Source organism: Cherax quadricarinatus, chromosome 34 (genome assembly GCF_038502225.1).
Source record: "Cherax quadricarinatus isolate ZL_2023a chromosome 34, ASM3850222v1, whole genome shotgun sequence".
NCBI lineage: Eukaryota > Metazoa > Arthropoda > Malacostraca > Decapoda > Parastacidae > Cherax > Cherax quadricarinatus.
The window spans coordinates 15,517,337-15,536,996 of record NC_091325.1 but is presented as its reverse complement, the minus strand read 5'-3'; the positions used below and the strand labels follow the sequence as shown (position 1 = coordinate 15,536,996).

The following is a 19,660-nucleotide window of genomic DNA, read 5'->3' as shown; positions in this document are numbered from 1 at the left end:
TAACAATAGAGGATTAACATGTCACGCTGATGACCATTAGAGGCAAAGGAACGAGTCATCATAAAAACTTGATAGTAAAGTGTCAGTCATATCTACTACAGAAAAGGGAGTAAGCAACTTATTAGCTCCGAGAAGAAACTGACGGAAACACTACGTCAACGACAGGAAACTGGGAGAAAACCCTTCTTCAACGACAGGATTTTAGGAGAAAAAGGTCTGTCTACGACCAGCAATTAAAGGGTATCCTTCTATTAAATAGAAACTAAGGTAAAGCTCCTCCGTCAGTCAAGAAAATGACGAAAAAACTCTCTGTTAACATGAAACTGAGGAGAAAGTTCTTAGTTAAATACAAGAAATCGAAGACAACATTCCACCGTCAGCGAGAAGAAACTGAAGAAAAATCCTCTGTGAACGACAAGAAATTGGTGGAATAGCTCTACGTTAAAAAGATAATGGGGATAAAATCCTGCCTCTATTTGAAAATAAGGAGCAAAAGTTTCTCTTGGCGACACAAAAAAAAAAGTTAAGGAAAGCCCTCCTTCACCGACAAGAAACTGGGATACCATCACTCAGCAAGAAAATGAAAGAGAAAAAACTCCCACAGCTACAAGAAAGTGAAGGCAAGAGCCCCCTTCGACGACAAGAGAGTGAGTGCCCACTACGGGAAGATAAATGATAATGCCTTTCGTATTTCCAATGAGATATTGTTGTGTTTTGCTGTTCTATCTCCTGGCTGAGTTACAAGTTCTGCCGGAGCTCCTCAGGTCATGAATCATGGCCGCCAGCGGTCGTGGGTGATGTAGTGTCGAGAGGTAGGTCTCGCTATATACAAGCTTGTATGGTATATCGGGGAGGCTCTTGTATTTATGAGTATTGTATATCGTCTAGATGGCAGTGTTCCTGCGCAAGATTCAGTGGCCAGTTAACCGATGTTTTTAACATGACGAGTCCGTCTTCCACACGTATTTCTGAATATACTGTATTGCAAGAGCAAACTGAAGAGTTAAAAAAACAATATCGTGACTGCAACAGATCACAGTTAACCTCAAAACTGGAGATAAATATTCAGTCGTCTAAAGATATTCTTCAGTACATCGTTAATTGTAAAATCAGCTGCATGTTCAAGTACAAAAGATAACCACGCCGAAATCTTTCCAAGGAGGATAAATCAGCCAAAAAAGTAACTGTAAATAAAGGGAAGTCGGACATAATTTAGCGTATTTCCAGTTATCAGTTCCCAGGTCTGAGCCGCTGTCATACCAGACGACGGGACTAGATCTTATATCTTTGTCATAGACATAAAGCCGTGGGACGTACATCCAGATGGTTGAGTCTGGGCTATAATTCAACATTATCTTACTCCTCTTCATATCCTTTTCTTTCTTTCTTCTCTCCCTTCTGTCTTCGCCGTGTCTCTGTGATCTAACATAAATGTTCTTTCCGTAGAAATTTTCGAGGAGTTACATTCAGGAGACATTAATATATGTCATAACTCAGAAATAATAGCATTTTACTACTGTTTCCTTCCTCCTCAGTTTTATTCTATCTCTCATTTCAGTCTTTCGTATTTGTTTTATGCTACTATACTTTTTCATTGGCTCTGATCTGGTGACGTTTCTCCTCCAGGACTAATATATCACTGTACGTCTTTCATCATCTTGCCGCTTATCATATACATTTGCGGTACTAGTATCGTCGCTCCCATATCCGCGCAAATTGTATGTTTTTATTTTTTTGTATTTCTAAATACAGCAAACCCTTCCTTTTCCTTACATACATATTCTTAACTTTCAAGCCTCAATGCTGAAACGACACAATCTCCCTTCTTTCATAGTATACTTTATTACTCTGCAATTTTTCTCTTTTATTTCCCACCATAATTCTTTCACTAACAGTACTGCATCGCATGCTCCTGAGTAAGATAAGTTTTCCACTATGACTAAGACAGTCGGTTGTGTGACTTTGACATTAAAATGATACTGTAATTTCCCTGATGGATCCTTATTTTCTCCTCGCTTTCTCTTAAAAGTAAACTCATGTAGGCACTACTGCCTCTATTAGCGTTGTGCTATGTTATAACAAGTTAATTTCCTTTAATAGACGGCAGTCTAACCTAACATAACCTAACCTCAACAGGATTTATCAAGATATTTACTGAAAACTGACCTAGAAGGACAGATTGCATTCAAAGTCGCCATATATTTTGCCGAGTATATTTGACATTTTTTATCTGCTTTTTCCCATATACTCAGGAGGTTTGCACTTATTTGTCAATCCTACATAACTTATTTTTTTTTCTATAGACACTGAGCAAATGTACTTTATAAGAAATTAACTAAATGGAGGTAGAATTTAGAAAGAAAATATATGGGATTTCAGGACATCGAGACCAAAGTCAAATGAAAACTGGAAGAACAGACATCAAAACAATTGCTTTTATATACAAACACAGGAGGTGTAATATCACTGACCAGAAAATGAGTGTTGACCAGTGTTATCATTTGATTGCCGTCTGGAAATCTGAATTGGCCAGGTGACGTGTCGAGACCAGGTGATGTGTTGAAACTAGTTTAAGTTTGTGGTACTGATTCCGAATGTCATCGGTTTTGCTTGACTGGCTCTACTTTTTGATTAACTTGGTATTCCGTTGAATAAACATAAAAAATATGAAAAATATATTGTTCAGGCGTGGCTAACTTACAAATCGATTTGAAAATATTTTTTAAGTCTTGCAAAAGTCAAATCATGTAATACTAGTATTACAAGCCCTTCATTCTATATAATAACAGATTAACATAGTAAGATAATTCAAATACCACTATTTGCTGCATATGATAACACTGTTTGTACAATTTTCTTCTATGTTGAACATCAGCACAATCCCGCTTGAGGCTCCAATAACAGTCTGCTATCGTAGCCATCTTGATAGGCATAAATTGATAATGAATCTCAATACGGTTTTACTAATGGGCGTTCCTGTCTTACGAATTTACTAACTTTTTTCGCTAAGGTGTTTAAGGAGGTAGATCATGGTAATGAATATGATATTGTGTATATGGACTTCAGTAAGGCTTTCGATAGAGTTCCACATCAGAGACTTTTGAGGAAACTTACAGCACACGGAATAGGATAAATTTTTCCTGGGTAGAGGCGTGGTTGACAAATAGGCAGCAAAGAGTTTGTATAAATTGGGAGAAATCAGAATGGGGGCACGTCACAAGTGGTGTTCCACAGGGGTCAGCGTTGGGCGCCTTGCTGTTCACAATTTACATAAACGATATAGATGAGGGAATAAATAGCGACATAAGCAAATTTGCTGATGACATCAAAATAGGCCGTCCAGTTCATTCTATTGAGGACATTAGTGGACTTCAGGATGATTTGAATAGACTGATGCAATGGTCGGAAAAGTGGCAGATGCAGTTTAATATAGACAAATGCAAAGTGCTAAATGTTGGACATGACAATAACCATGCCACTTATAAACTGAATAGTGTAGATCTTAATACTACTGATCGCGAAAAGGATTTAGGAGTTCTGTTTAGTAGTAATCTCAAACCAAGACAACAGTGTATAAGTGTTCGCATTAAAGCTAACAGAATCCTTGGCTTCATATCAAGAAGTATAAATAATAGAAGTCTTCAGGTTGTTCTTCCACTCTATATATCCTTGGTTAGGCCTCATTTAGATTACGCTGCACAGTTCTGGTCACCGTATTACAGAATGGATATAAATGCACTGGAAAACGTACAGAGGAGGATGATGAAGTTGATCCCATGTATCAGAAATCTTCCCTATGAGGATAGACTGAGGGCCCTGAATCTGCACTCTCTAGAAAAGCGTAGAATTAGGGGAGATATGGTTTAGGTGTATAAATGGAAAACATGAATAAATAAAGGGGATGTAAACAGCGTGCTGGAAATATCCAGCCAAGACAGGACTCGCAGCAATGGCATCAAGTTGGAAAAGTTCAGATTCAGGACGGATATAGGAAAGCACTGGTTTGGTAATAGAGTTGTGAATGAGTGGAACAAACTCCCGAGTCCCGTCATAGACGCTAAGACGTTGTGTAGTTTTAAAAATAGGTTGGAATTAAATACATGAGTGGGTGTGGGTGGGTGTGAGTTAGACCTGACTAGTATGGGCTACCAGGTCTGGTGCCGTGCTCCTTCATTAAGTGGAAGTGACCTGACTAGGTGCTCATTGTTTTAGGCCGGGGGTGGCATGGACCTTCTTCGCATGGGTCAGTAGGCCTGTTGCAATGTTCCTTCTTTCTTATGTTCTTATGTTTCCCATCTGCCTTGATACCTTTCCTCCATCACCTTCATATCTTGCTGGAACCTCTCCCATTGTTCCTCACTGACCTCATCAAAATTATGTGGAATCCTTTCTAGGTGGCTATGGAGAAAGTGTACCTTCATGCCCCTATTCTTAAAGTTTGTCAGCATGTTTTGCATCAGTTCTTCATGACTGTCTGCTTTGTGATTACCCAAGAAGTTCTAAACAACTGACATATAATTGCACCATTCAGAAACTTCAACACCATTCATACATTTTGTGAAATTAGAATTCTTGCTAAACTTTAGAATCTGAGGACCATCAAAGATCACTAGGCAGAGGGACTGATTACCTCAGACTCCGCCATCACATTTTCCAACGTTACATTCTGTATTGCACTGAGGAAGCCACTGGTTGGTGAGTCATTTCCACGATGAAGATACCCTGGTGTTGCACAAGTTTCTCATTTTTCTACATGTCTGTTTTATAAATCATTTATATAATAACATTAAGGTATTCCGCACAAAATACAAAATATACCAAGAAAAGGCATTTCGAATAAGAATTAAAATAAAATTGGAGTTGGGAGTGGGCTGCTGCTTCCTTCTTTTCCTCTCGATGCCCAATCACCTTGTGCTGATGCTGGCTGCAGCGGCCTGGGATTTGAGAGCCAAAGGTGATCCCGCCACGACCAATATCCTGATGGAATGGTTCTCTCTCTCTCTCTCTCTCTCTCTCTCTCTCTCTCTCTCTCTCTCTCTCTCTCTCTCTCTCTCTCTCTCTCTCTCTTTCCTACACAGGATTTTACAAGGTTAGGTTAAGGGGTCGTAACTTTATTTGCAAGCTAAGAGCTGTTACCTACATTCTCTCTCTCTCTCTCTCTCTCTCTCTCTCTCTCTCTCTCTCTCTCTCTCTCTCTCTCTCTGTCTGTCTGTCTGTCTGTCTCTCTCTCTCTCTCTCTCTCTCTCTCTCTCTCTCTCTCTCTCTCTCTCTCTCTCTCTCTCTCTCTCTCTCTCTCTCTCTGTCTGTCTGTCTGTCTGTCTCTCTCTCTCTCTCTCTCTCTCTCTCTCTCTCTCTCTGTCTGTCTGTCTGTCTCTCTCTCTCTCTCTCTCTCTCTCTCTCTCTGTCTGTCTGTCTGTCTGTCTCTCTCTCTCTCTCTCTCTCTCTCTCTCTCTCTCTCTCTCTCTCTCTCTCTCTCTCTCTCTCTCTCTCTGTCTCTCTCTCTCTCTCTCTCTCTCTCTCTCTCTCTCTCTCTCTCTCTCTCTCTCTCTCTCTCTCTCTCTCTCTCTCTCTCTCTCTCTCTCTGTCTGTCTGTCTGTCTCTCTCTCTCTCTCTCTCTCTCTCTCTCTCTGTCTCTGTCTCTCTCTCTCTCTCTCTCTCTCTCTCTCTCTCTCTCTCTCTCTCTCTCTCTCTCTCTCTGTCTGTCTGTCTGTCTCTCTCTCTCTCTCTCTCTCTCTCTCTCTCTCTCTCTCTCTCTCTCTCTCTCTCTCTCTCTCTCTCTCTCCTCTTTCTCTTTCTCTCTCTCTTGATGTGGTCCTCAGGGAGTATTCTTTAGAAAGCTTTCACGTCACTGTAGGACCTTTTTCCTTCAGGTGGGTTTCCAGTGAACAGTTTCTTCATTTCATGGTACCCAGCAGTGTCTTAAACACCCTATTATTATTACCTATTATCTCCCACTCCACATGCCTTTGTTCCCTCCCTCATATCACTGTTATGACCTAATCGAAGTTAGGGTTTTCTTGTGAATTTAATAATCGGGAAATTACCTAGGAACATTGTCCGTGGTAGTGTGTGCTGTATTCACCTGAAATATTTACGAATGTCGATGATCCATTTCCTGGGTTCCGTCACCTATCCACTGCTTGATCCACCAAACAGTGAGTGCCGGTGAGGGATTCATGACCAAAAGAAATGAAGCTGCTTTTCCTTCCTTGAATAAAGCTTAATCGTCTTTCACACCGAGTGTTTCAGAGCTCATATACGTTCAGCAGTTCTCAATAATAGTAATTTACAACTCTTCCGATTATGCTATATTTTAATAGTTTCATCCGAATGCACTAATTATTTCATGGTATCTCACATTAGCAAGCTCGAGAATTTGTCCTACTGAAATGTATACGAAAGACAAATGAGCATCACAATTTGTTTATCATGGACTTATATATATATATATATATATATATATATATAAATATATATATATATATATATATATATATATATATTATATATATATATATATATATATATATATATATATATATATATATATAAATACATATATAAATACATACATATATATATATATATATATATATATATATATATATATATATATATATATATATATATATATATATTTTTTTTTTTTTATTATCACACTGGCCGATTCCCACCAAGGCAGGGTGGCCCGAAAAAGAAAAACTTTCACCATCATTCACTCCATCACTGCCTTGCCAGAAGGGTGCTTTACACTACAGTTTTTAAACTGCAACATTAACACCCCTCCTTCAGAGTGCAGGCACTGTACTTCCCATCTCCAGGACTCAAGTCCGGCCTGCCGATTTCCCTGAATCCCTTCATAAATGTTACTTTGCTCACACTCCAACAGCACGTCAAGTATTAAAAACCATTTGTCTCCATTCACTCCTATCAAACACGCTCCCTCCAACCCTTCCTAGGCCGACCCCTACCCCGCCTTCCTTCCACTACAGACTGATACACTCTTGAAGTCATTCTGTTTCGCTCCATTCTCTCTACATGTCCGAACCACCTCAACAACCCTTCCTCAGCCCTCTGGACAACAGTTTTGGTAATCCCGCACCTCCTCCTAACTTCCAAACTACGAATTCTCTGCATTATATTCACACCACACATTGCCCTCAGACATGACATCTCCACTGCCTCCAGCCTTCTCCTCGCTGCAACATTCATCCCCCACGCTTCACACCCATATAAGAGCGTTGGTAAAACTATACTCTCATACATTCCCCTCTTTGCCTCCAAGGACAAAGTTCTTTGTCTCCACAGACTCCTAAGTGCACCACTCACTCTTTTTCCCTCATCAATTCTATGATTCACCTCATCTTTCATAGACCCATCCGCTGATACGTCCACTCCCAAATATCTGAATACGTTCACCTCCTCCATACTCTCTCCCTCCAATCTGATATTCAATCTTTCATCACCTAATCTTTTTGTTATCCTCATAACCTTACTCTTTCCTGTATTCACCTTTAATTTTCTTCTTTTGCACACCCTACCAAATTCATCCACCAATCTCTGCAACTTCTCTTCAGAATCTCCCAAGAGCACAGTGTCATCAGCAAAGAGCAGCTGTGACAACTCCCACTTTGTGTGTGATTCTTTATCTTTTAACTCCACGCCTCTTGCCAAGACCCTCGCATTTACTTCTCTTACAACCCCATCTATAAATATATTAAACAACCACGGTGACATCACACATCCTTGTCTAAGGCCTACTTTTACTGGGAATAAATTTCCCTCTTTCCTACATACTCTAACTTGAGCCTCACTATCCTCGTAAAAACTCTTCACTGCTTTCAGTAACCTACCTCCTACACCATACACTTGCAACATCTGCCACATTGCCCCCCTATCCACCCTGTCATGCGCCTTTTCCAAATCCATAAATGCCACAAAGACCTCTTTAGCCTTATCTAAATACTGTTCACTTATATGTTTCACTGTAAACACCTGGTCCACACACCCCCTACCTTTCCTAAAGCCTCCTTGTTCATCTGCTATCCTATTCTCCGTCTTACTCTTAATTCTTTCAATTATAACTCTACAATACACTTTACCAGGTACACTCAACAGACTTATCCCCCTATAATTTTTGCACTCTCCTTTATCCCCTTTGCCTTTATACAAAGGAACTATGCATGCTCTCTGCCAATCCCTAGGTACCTTACCCTCTTCCATACATTTATTAAATAATTGCACCAACCACTCCAAAACTATATCCCCACCTGCTTTTAACATTTCTATCTTTATCCCATCAACCCCGGCTGCCTTACCCCCTTTCATTTTACCTACTGCCTCACGAACTTCCCCCACACTCACAACTGGCTCTTCCTCACTCCTACAAGATGTTATTCCTCCTTGCCCTATACACGAAATCACAACTTCCCTATCTTCATCAACATTTAACAATTCCTCAAAATATTCCCTCCATCTTCCCAATACCTCTAACTCTCCATTTAATAAATCTCCTCTCCTATTTTTAACTGACAAATCCATTTGTTCTCTAGGATTTCTTAACTTGTTAATCTCACTCCAAAACTTTTTCTTATTTTCAAAAAAATTTGTTGATAACATCTTACCCACTCTCTCATTTGCTCTCTTTTTACATTGCTTCACCACTCTCTTAACCTCTCTCTTTTTCTCCATATACTCTTCCCTCCTTGCATCACTTCTACTTTGTAAAAACTTCTCATATGCTAACTTTTTCTCCCTTACTACTCTCTCTACATCATCATTCCACCAATCGCTCCTCTTCCCTCCTGCACCCACTTTCCTGTAACCACAAACTTCTGCTGAACACTCTAACACTACATTTTTAAACCTACCCCATACCTCTTCGACCCCATTGCCTATGCTCTCATTAGCCCATCTATCCTCCAATAGCTGTTTATATCTTACCCTACATATATATATATATATATATATATATATATATATATATATATATATATATATATATATATATATATATATATATATATATATATATTATATATATATATATATATATATATATATATATATATATATATGTATATATATATATATATATATATATATATATATATATATATATATATATATATATATATATATATATATATATATATATATATATATATATATATATATATATATATATATATATATATATATATATATATATATATATATATATATATATATATATATAGGGTAAGATATAAACAGCTATTGGGGTTTATATATATATATATATAATATATATATATATATGAACTATGATAGTTCCTTGATAATGTGAGTAGTCACGAAAGCGCTTGGAATTTTTCTATTCTTTCAGAGTGGTTGTTTTGCATATTCTGAAATCACCTGTTTACTGTGATCTTATTGCATATATATATATATATATATATATATATATATATATATATATATATATATATATATATATATATATATATATATATATATATATAGTGTGTGCGTCGTGCCTACTAAGTCGAACTGGTCAATTAGGCTGAACTGTAATAAAATTTGAACTTTTCCAAAGTTTTCTTTTATTTGCTAATTGATATATTTTTTAATTGAAAATGAAGTAAAAAAAATTAATTCAATTTTGCATCAAAGTTAACTTAAAAGCCTTAACCAACGTAATTTATTTTAACATTCTGCTGTGAAATATATCGTGGGTCAGTTGAAATTTATTTAATAATTGTTAAAATCAATGTTTTCGATATGTTCAGAATTTTTTTTTTTTTGCAGATTTATTGCAAAAAAAATTAATTTGCTTTATAGACCAAACTCGCTTATTAGGCTTATTTAGCAAAATAAACACTTAAACACACACACACACACACACACACACACACACACACACACACACACACACACACACACACAAACACACACACACACACACACACACACACACACACACACACACACACACAATCTTTTCAAGGACCATATTTACTTAAGACCCTCAGTGATCAGTATGTTTCCTCCCGTCTTCCTTATTGGCTGATTGACGCCACACTCGTCTGGGAAGGTGGACCAATCTCAAATACAATCATTGCGAGAACACTGTTGACCTCGAGTCTGTGTAGGGAATGAGCATGGTGGTGCAAGAGGGTACCGTCTAGTGTTTGCTTAAAGTTTATCCACATTTGGAGGTTAACTTAATGTTACTGTCACCACATCTTTTTGTAGCAAGCGATGTTCTGTAGCTCTATCGCTAGCGCACTCAGCTCACACACTGGGGTCCGGAGATCGAATTCCCGGTCCGGCTGGAAAACAGAACGTATTTTCCTTAAGACACTTGCTGTCCCAGTTCGCCCATCAGTAAAATGGGTACCTGGGTATTAGTCGACTGGTGTGGGTCGCATCCTGGATTAAAACTGACCTAATTTGCCCGAAATGCTCTGCATAACAAGCGGCTTTGTATATAGTAGTATGTCATTGATGTCAGCTATGCCTGTATATCTTGTTCATGTACTTGTAGAAATAAAGATTATTATTATAATTATTTTTATAGAGATGGAAGAAGGGAACGGTGTCAAGAAAGAGTGGTTCAGAGGGGTGTATGAGGGGAAACAAATATAACTATAGCTTGGGTTGTGGTCTTTCCTGGGCTTTATCCTTGTATATGTGGAAGAGCATTGAAGAGGCGCATAGGATTGGAGGTAAGTGACTCGTAATAATTTCAGGTGTGCGCGAAAGTTTAGTCCTTATATAAGGGAACAATTAGGAGTGTGTTGTAGCAACTTGATTCTTGAGTAAGCGAATTAAAATATATGAAATTGAGTGGGGTAAGGAGCATTCTCTTTATCGATACATACGGAAAAACCGATAATGTGTCCGAGTATGCCATCATTACTGAGCAGCTAAATTAAAGTTGTCAACTACGCTGAATCTGGTAGAGACGTCTTGACCATCACCAGGAAGGGTGGTGCCGAGAAGCTCACTGGTAAAGGTATTTCTCTTGCAAGGGCCCAGGTTTATTCAACGGCTCAGTGAAATATTTGAAGCAGGTTACCTTACTCAGCTGCTGCCCCTTCTTACCTAGCAGTAAAAATATGTACCAGTGTGTCAACTGAATTTTGTGGGTCTCGTCTACGAAAATTTTTTGTGCCAATGTATAAGAAAACTATTGCTACCTAGAGAATTCAGGTGTCGCTTGAAAGGTATTTGCATAATACATTATTATAAGATATGTTTAGCAAATCATGGCTAGGATTACGACATCTCTGTTTTTGTCTTTACACCATAAGAAGTATGGAAAAAATGTGGATAGAAAGGACTAAGATCAATAAGAGTGTGGATCAATAAGAGTGTTGGGTAGATTTTACATTTTGATCAATTATTTTACATTCCTCAGTCACTGTCTGAGAATAACACGGAAGGCAACTTAAGTTACTCCCATGGCTTTGTTAAAGGCATGGATAAAGCCTGTCTGTTTTATATGAGAGAGATAATGCGCATAAAGCTGTGAATATATTATATCAGTTTCCTAAATACATGGAGAAAGTTCTCAGTACTCGTAATTCTCTGGTGTTGTATATGCATAATTTAATCGCATGCATGCATGGACACCTGTACGATATACAGACCTGCTTAACGTAACTTCTGTAGTGCAAGTCACTTGAGTTTACACCGACGGTATACATATGCTTTACGGACAATAACCCGATATTCAGATAGGACGAAGTGGAGGAAAGGAAACCGGAGACAGGACGGAAGAACAGAATGAGGCAGTGTTGGTTCGAGGGTAGTCATTGTATAGAGAGAGAGAGAGAGAGAGAGAGAGAGAGAGAGAGAGAGAGAGAGAGAGAGAGAGAGAGAGAGAGAGAGAGAGAGAGAGAGAGAGAGAGAGAGAGAGAGAGAGAGAGAGAGGATCCACTTCGAGGACAGCGTGAAACAAGCTTTTATGCCACAAGACGGGCAGAAAGCAGCAACTTCACTCTGGCTGTACCCTTCTCCAGAACATCACTCCATCTGAGATCATACATACCCAGGATGATTCGAGTATGGAACACATTCGTACAGGATAATGATGTCAACGAGATAAAGTCAGTTGATCAAATGAAAATGCTGGCCCACAGTTGGCTCCAACTTCATCCTGTTTCCTACTTGTATGTCTCATAACAATAAAAATGCTTTCAAATGAGCTGATGTAGGTAACAGCTCTTAGCTTGCCAATAAAGTTAGGAATCCTTAACCTGTAAATAGCTGTCAATAAAGCTAGGGATCCTTAACCTTGTCAAACCCTGTGTAAAAAAAGAGAGAGAGAGAGAGAGAGAGAGAGAGAGAGAGAGAGAGAGAGAGAGAGAGAGAGAGAGAGAGAGAGAGAGAGAGAGAGAGAGAGAGAGAGAGAGAGAGAGAGAGAGAGAGAGAGAGAGAGATAGAGAGAGACGGAGTGTGAGTGAAAGTGAAATCGAGATCGTGGTTGCAGGAGGTTGGGTCGAGTCTCAGATCAGATTGATAGTGTCCGCGGGTGAAAGAGGTGGCAACTTGGATGAGGGTAAGGTTCTGTACGGAGACATATATTTAAAGGACACAGTGTATTCGGGACTAAGAGAGAAAAGCTATCATGAAAGAAAAACTGTCCTGATTTACACAGACACATGATGTGCTGATTCCGATATCGTTGGTGTGTGGTTGATTGTATGTTGAAGCGTGTATGTGCACAAATAACACGCACATAGGAGAGGAAAGCTTATTTCGACGTTTCGGTCCGACTTCGACCATTTACAAGTCACACTAACACATGAATGTGACTTGTTGTTGAATTAGACACATGTGCAACTCTTGGGTATCTTTATTGAGGAAACGTTTCGCCACACAGTGGCTACATCAGTCCATACAAAGGAGAAACTTGAAGAACAGGAGGAGAATGAGGTAATCAGTCCCTCAACCTTGAGTCGATGTGGTCAGTCCATCAATCTATTCAAGATTGATGGACTGAACACATCGACTCAAGGTTGAGGGACTGATTACCTCATTCTCCTCCTGTTCTTCAAGTTTCTCCTTTGTATGGACTGATGAAGCCACTGTGTGGCGAAACGTTTCCTCAATAAAGATACCCAAGAGTTGCACATGTGTCTAATTCAACAACATGTCGGTTCTCTGAACCATTCATCTACAATCTCTGAATGTGACTTGTAAATGTTTCAAGTCGGACCGAAACGTCGTCATAAGCATCTCTCTCCTATGTGCGGGTTATCTGTGTATTGTTACAGTCCCTGTATTGTGACTATTTTCTCTTCAGTGTGTATGTACTGGTGTGAATATGCTCGTGATAATATGCTAGTGTATGTGCTGGTATGAATTTACTCATGGTAATATGCTCGTATGAATATGCTCGTATGAATATGTTTATGTGAATATATTCGTGTGAATATGTTCTTGTGGATATGCTCGTGTGTATATGCTCGTATTAAAACAAAACTATGATAAATTTAATACATTTACTAAAAAAAAATAACTGAAAATAGAAGCCATCATCAGCTTAAGTATCATAAACAAAAGTTACGATTGAAAGTGCTTGTTTATTTCCTCGCAGTAATGTGTATTGTAATTCTCTATTGTCCTCGCTCACTTGGGGAAAATGTGGATGCGTATGTGGGGGAGAGAGGTGGGTGGGGGAAGAGGAATTTAAAGAGGCAGGTATCATTCCTAACCGTTTATATGAAAGATAAACATCCCTTCCCCTCCAAAAATGTCACTACGATATTACCAGAAACCGAGGATTAAGTCCCACTGATGATCTGCCACCATATGTATCATGATTCGGTGACAGTTTCATCACCCTCCACAGATCCAATTTTATCCCAATATAAATCATTTTATGCACCCCAGTGCGAAAAAATAATTAAACTTTCCAATGATTTCATTTAATAAACGCTTGTCGTCCACAAAGGGTTACCGATTCCATTTATTTTTAGTTTAAAATAGCTGAATTCAAGGTTTGCGTCAGAGGGATGGTAAGGGAAGACGTAGTGTCAATGGACTAGCGAGTTAGTGAGTTTGTATTCATGGCTTTACGCTGCTTTGATTCCAATCTCGGCTCGTAGACCATCTTAGCTTTAAATTTGCTGGCGTTATTGATTCCTTGCTGCTTTGACCCTATAATATCGACCACAATTATAATAATTATTGTTATAATCGTTATTATACATTTATGGAGAAGCACTGAGAAATAGAGCGACGGGGCAAATTAGATTTAATGCAAGGAAAGGGAGGGCAGTTCTAATGCCTAAGACTAAAAACCCTTGACTACTATCAATGTACAGTAACTCTCAAAAGAGCTTCTGTACGTTGTCAACAAACGGAGCATCTAGAAGGTCCTCTCCATCTCCGTCATGATTCTTCTCACTTCTTCATTTCTCTAGAACGGAAAATAATTTGGACCATTCCAATTTCTGATTCATGTCATTAGTCTCTCATTGATAAAATACGTGAAATCAGTTTCAATCACCTGGAAAGCAGTAATTTCATTCATTACGCTTGTGTGGGAGTGACTCCAGTAAAGGCGCTTCCTGTGATCGTATTTGCTTGGACCTCCTCCTCTTTTCTGTAACATTGCAAGTTCCTCATGATGTGTTAATTGCAACACGAAGGGCCTAGAGCTATCATTCAACTGAAGAACTGGAGTGTGTGTACTCACCTAGTTGTGGTTGCAGAGGTCGATTCATAGCTCCTAGCTCCGCCTCTTCGCTAGTCACTACCAGGTCGATTCTCTCCCTACCCCATGAGCTTTATCGAGCCTCTTCTTAGAGCTATGTATGGATCCTGCCTACACTACATCACTCTCCAGATTGTTCCACTCCTGACAACTTTATGACTGAAGAAATACTTCCTAACATCCCTGTGACTCATCGGAGTTTTCAGTTTCCAGCTGTGACCCCTTGTTGCTGCGTTCCATCTCTGAAACATTCTGTCCCTATCCATCTTGTCAGTTCCTATTAATATTTTATATGTCGTTATGTACCCCCATCCCTCCTGCCCTCTAGTGTCGTCAGGCCGATTTCCCTTAACCTCTCCTCGTTGGACATATCCCTTAGCTCCGGGACTAGTTGCGAACCTTTGCACTTTCTCTAATTTCTTGACGTATTCGACCAGATGTGGGTTCCATACTGGTGCTGCATACTCCAATATGGACCTGACGTACACAGTGTACAGCGTCTTGTATGTGTGTGTACTCACCTAGTTGTACTCACCTAGTTGTACTCACCTAGTTGAGGTTGCAGGGGTCGAGACCAAGCTCCTGGCCCCGCCTCTTCACTGGTCGCTACTAGGTCACTCCCCCTGAACCGTGAGCTTTATCATACCTCTGCTTAAAGCTATGTATGGATTCTGCCTCCACTACATCGCTTCCCAAACTATTCCACTTCCTGACTACTCTATGGCTGAAGAAATACTTCCTAACATCCCTGTGATTCATCTGTGTCTTCAACTTCCAACTGTGTCCCCTTGTGTGTGTGTGTGTGTGAGTGTGTGTGTGTGTACGTGCTTGCGTATTTCAAACTGAGATCCTCTTCGGTAAATGTAATAAAATGAGGGATACGACTTTCTGTATAATGAAGGTCAGGTTATGATCGAATGATGTCAATAACTGTTGTGAGGGCAGAGTTTAGCTGGACTATATATGACATCTCGGAGTGGAGTAGTTAATGTGGAGTTGAGATTCCCTACTCCAAGACATCAAACCCCCAGACATGATCTGACTCAGTTACGTGGATGATATATTCAAAGAATAGGATCATGACTGGAGTAACTTTACCGTGTTCTTTGAGAAATTAAACTAGCTTATACTTTTTATAAAATTCGAAGTAGAATGGGAACGTCAAAAGAAAATACCCTTGATTTTTGGTCATCAGCGAGGAACCACAACTGCTGTCTATGTTGTTATGCGAGCCACTATCATCTTGCAAATTAAAATTTAGGTCATTAAATAGTATACATAAAATTCCTTCTCATCTACATATACAAATCTCAAGCTACTGCATATGTAATAATGATAATAATAATAATAATCATAATAATAATAATAATAATAATAATAATAATAATAATAATAATAATAATTTTATTTACTACAAGTACATGTACAAGGTATACAGGCCTAACTGACATCACTGACATACTACTATATAGAAAGTAGCTTGTTATGCAGAGCATTTCGGGCAAATTAGGCCAGTGACTCACTGAGTCCCAGGATGCGACCCACACCAGTCGACTAAAACCCAGGTACCCATTTTAAACTGATGGGTGAACAGGGACAGGGACAGCAAGTGTTTTATGGAAACACGTCCCTAATGTTCTGAAAGCAGAAATAACGACCCAGCATTTACTTGTCCACAAAGGCTACGAAGATTTGTTACAGATTTGCTCATCATACATGATGTGCAACAACAAAAAAATTAAGAATATTATTTTATTAAGCGACAATTAAATATGATTATCATTTTATTCTAGACGTTGTGTGACCCTCATGCGTTCAGCTATTCCCAGTGAAAATAATGATAAACGAAAACACGTCACTTTTAGCCAATGGAATTGTAAATGTTGAATAATGTGTCAGCAGATTTCATTCCTGTAATGCCGTAAATAGTTTTAACTATGGGCTGAACAAATTTCCTTTGTAAATCCTTGACACTAAGTGTTGACACATTCATAAGTCTTTCGCTAAACATACAGCGTTCACACCTAGTTTTCTGTTGCTTATTAGTTTCCATTATATTTATTCCTTGATATCTGGTTGGTGGATATATTCGGAACATATCTAACAGATTAGAGTTTCTGTAACACTGACAGTCTTGCCAACACTTATCAGTGCCTTCTGCGCTGAGAAAGTTGGTTTTGCATGCTAGGTCAAAATGGTGACTTAAACTGGTTCTGTACATGAGATGTTCATCCTCAGTGACTCTCTCATAATCGGTTGAATTTAAAAGCCAAATAATCTAACATAGGGCAAATGATATTTGATATTTACAGAGGAAGACTTACTTTTTTTACTTGTTGGCTTGCCTGGGCTTCACGAGGGTAATCAAGGCTGAATGTTACCTGTGCATTGCCAGTCAAAAATACTTTAATCCTTACAACAGATAACAAAATCAATTCTGAGCGAATATACACTGAAATTCACACCTCTCTGTGTATCTCCCACCCATCCAAACGACTTCAAGAAAATGATAATTTAGAATTAAAGATTATAAGGAATCTAACCTCTGTACGCTGCGAGTACATTGAAGGCTGTGTACATACTCTTGTTTGCCCAACTGGATTTGGGTTTCTTTTACTCTCTCTTTCCTCCGATTGTACTTGATTTCCTCTCATTCCCCAAGGCGCTGTATGACTTTCTGGGTTAACGCTTCCTCGTCATAATACTACTACTAATAATAATAATTATAATAATAGAAATCTCTTCTGTTAAACAATTGTTTCTGATTATCATTGAAGATAAACAGTTGAATAAACAACAGTGGGATAAACAACAGTATGTTGAACAGTGGGATAAACAACAGTATGTTGAACAACAGTGGGATAAGGAACAGTGGAATAAACAACAGTGGGATAAACAACAGTGGACTAAACAACAGTGGGATAAACAACAGTATGTTGAACAGTGGGATAAACAACAGTATGTTGAACAACAGTGGGATAAGGAACAGTGGAATAAACAACAGTGGGATAAACAACAGTGGACTAAACAACAGTGGGATAAACAACAGTGGGATAAACAACAGCGGGATAAACAACAGCGGGATAAACAACAGTGGGATAAGCAACAACGGCATAAACGGCAGAGGGATAAACAACAGTGGGATAAACAACAGTGGGATAAACAACAGCGGGATAAACAACAGTGTGATAAACAACAATGGGATAAACAACAGTTGGATAAACAACAGTGTGATGAACAACAGTGAGATAAACAACAGAGTGATAAACAAAAGTGGGATAAACAACAGTGTGATAAACAACAGTGGGATAAACAACAGCGGGATAAACAACTGTATGATAAACAACAGTGAGATAAACAACAGTGTGATAAACAACAGTGTGATGAACAACAGTGAGATAAACAACAGTGTGATAAACAACAGTGGGATAAACAACCGTGGGATAAACAACAGTGGGATAAACAACAGTGTGATAAACAACAATGTCATAAACAACAGCGGAATAAACAACAGTGGGATAAACAACAGTGGGATAAACAACAGTGGGATAAACAACAGTGGGATAAACAACCGTGGGATAAACAACAGTGGGACAAACAACAGTGTGATAAACAACAGTGTGATGAACAACAGTGGGATAAACAGCAGAGGGATAAACAACAGTGTGATAAACAACAGTGTGATAAACAACAGTGGGATAAACAACAGTGTGATAAACAACAGTGTGATAAACAACAGTGTGATAAACAACAGTGTGATAAACAACAGTGGGATAAACAACAGCGGGATAAACAACTGTATGATAAACAACAGTGGGATAAACAACAGTGTGATAAACAGCAGTGGGACAAACAACAGTGTGATAAACAGCAGTGGGATAAACAACAGTGGGATAAACAACAGTGGGATAAACAACAGTGTGATAAACAACAGTGTCATAAACAACCGTGGGATAAACAACAGTGTGATAAACAACAGTGGGATAAACAACAGTGGGATAAACAACAGTGTGATAAACAACAGTGTCATAAACAACCGTGGGATAAACAACAGTGTGATAAACAATAGTGGGATAAACAACAGTGGGATAAACAACAGTGGGATAAACAACAGTGTGATAAACAACAGTGTGATGAACAACAGTGGGATAAACAGCAGAGGGATAAACAACAGTGTGATAAACAACAGTGTGATAAACAACAGTGGGATAAACAACAGTGTGATAAACAACAGTGTGATAAACAACAGTGTGATAAACAACAGTGGGATAAACAACAGCGGGATAAACAACTGTATGATAAACAACAGTGGGATAAACAACAGTGTGATAAACAGCAGTGGGACAAACAACAGTGTGATAAACAGCAGTGGGATAAACAACAGTGGGATAAACAACAGTGGGATAAACAACAGTGTGATAAACAACAGTGTCATAAACAACCGTGGGATAAACAACAGTGTGATAAACAACAGTGGGATAAACAACAGTGGGATAAACAACAGTGTGATAAACAACAGTGTCATAAACAACCGTGGGATAAACAACAGTGTGATAAACAATAGTGGGATAAACAACAGTGGGATAAACAACAGTGGGATAAACAACAGTGTGATAAACAACAGTGTGATAAACAACAGTGGGATAAACAATAGTGGGATAAACAACAGTGGGATAAACAACAGTGGGATAAACAATAGTGGGATAAACAACAGTGGGATAAACAACAGTGGGATAAACAACAGTGGGATAAACAACAGTGGGATAAACAACAGTGTGATAAACAACAGTGTCATAAACAACAGTGGGATAAACAACAGTGGGATAAACAACAGTGGGATAAACAACAGTGGGATAAACAACAGTGTCATAAACAACAGTGGGATAAACAACAGTGGGATAAACAACAGTGGGATAAACAACAGTGGGATAAACAACAGTGTGATAAACA

At 38.7% G+C, this 19,660-nt stretch overlaps 1 protein-coding gene across 2 annotated transcripts in view; it reads left to right on the top strand.

Moving 5' to 3' along the window:
• LOC128693630 (uncharacterized) overlaps nt 1-19,660 on the top strand; it is an 805,124-nt gene that overhangs the window by 518,393 nt on the left and 267,071 nt on the right. The window lies entirely within an intron of this gene.